This window comes from Sinocyclocheilus grahami, unplaced genomic scaffold (assembly GCF_001515645.1).
Source record: "Sinocyclocheilus grahami isolate Dianchi unplaced genomic scaffold, SAMN03320097.WGS_v1.1 scaffold1130.1, whole genome shotgun sequence".
NCBI classification, from domain to species: Eukaryota; Metazoa; Chordata; class Actinopteri; order Cypriniformes; family Cyprinidae; genus Sinocyclocheilus; species Sinocyclocheilus grahami.
The window spans coordinates 153,956-155,361 of NW_015506309.1; the positions used below are offsets into that span (position 1 = coordinate 153,956).

Sequence of the window (1,406 nt, forward strand, 5' to 3'; positions counted from 1 at the left end):
GCTTCCTCAGGGGTCCTGATGCCCCGGCAGAGTGGGAGTGTGCTAGAATAGAAGAGGCCTACAAAAATGAAGTTAGACATCACAAATTTTTCATTTCACATCTCAGAGTTCAAAGCTCTCAAATTGAATATTCTATGCTGCATATTCTATGCTGCAGTTCAAGGATAAAGTCGATGTGAATTGTGATTTGCAACCTGTTTTCCTTTTCTAATATGACATATTTTGAGTGAACTGGGTGATGAAACGGTTCACCCAAAAATTAAAATTCTGTCATAATTTACTTAGCCTCACGTCGTTCCAAACCTGTATGACTTTGCATTCGTTTTTGAAACACAAATGAATATATATTTAATGATGATTTATTTCCCTGCATTGAAAGTCTATTCCACCAAAACTTGCATGCTGTTTAATCCAAGAGACATGATCACTTTATATGACACAAACATTTAATTTAGGCTTTTATTTCTATATAAACATTGAACAATGCACATACATAGAGCTCATCAATTATGGTAAACTGAAGCGCAGCCATTCTTGCTTGACGAACAAACCTTATTTATTCTTGTGGAAGATCAATGTTTGTATGTGGAAAAATCTATTTATAATATAAAATGATCAAGTCTCTTCAGAAGGATTGGATTAAACCGCTCAATTCAAATGGATGAACTTTATGAACTTTTTGAAGCTTCAGTGTTTTGGTTGCGTGGACTTTCAGTGGAAATCTCTCAGGTTTAAAAAAAAAATCTTAATTTGTGTTTCGAAGAGGAGCGAAAGTCTTGGAAAAACATGAGGGTGAGCGATGACAGAATTTAGATTTTTGGGTCAACTATGCCTTAAATTGTATTCAACAGGAGCTAATTGAATGATTAAATGTGGGCGTTACCAACCAGAATTAATGTTTAATTTTGTTGACTTTAAGTTTACCTCACTTTACTGGAGCTTTTTTTAATTTAATAAAATGATGTGTACAACTTTATGCAAATCACTAAAGTTGGCGTTAAATTGATTACAGGAGCAAAGCTTCAGTCTGGCAGATTTGAAGGACCCTGGTGTCTTTAAGCCTTTAGGCATAGGCATTATGATGATGCTCCTCCAGCAAATGACTGGCATTAATGCCATCATGTTTTATGCAAAGACAATCTTCGAGCAGGCCCATTTTGAAGTGAGTGTTTTGTTTTGAAGTTTATTCATGAAGAGCTTTATTTATGCTAAATGCACATTGTGATGTTCATTATTTTCCACCACAGAGCAGCGACGTGGCCACTGTTATTGTTGCAGCCACACAGGTGGTCTTCACTGCTATTGCTGCTATCATCATGGACAAGGCTGGGCGGAAAGCTCTACTCATCTTGTCTGGTAAAAAACATCATTAATATATTTGCACCACTGTTTTTGAAAAAAAAAAA

The 1,406-nt window shown here is 35.8% G+C and overlaps 1 long non-coding RNA gene across 1 annotated transcript; it reads left to right on the forward strand.

Moving 5' to 3' along the window:
* Nucleotides 1-1,352, forward strand: LOC107567129 (uncharacterized). The gene is made up of 3 exons (XR_001606599.1): nucleotides 1-71; nucleotides 1,013-1,162; nucleotides 1,248-1,352. It is a non-coding gene; the product is annotated as an uncharacterized lncRNA (long non-coding RNA).
* The last annotated feature ends 54 nt before the right edge of the window (nucleotides 1,353-1,406 follow it).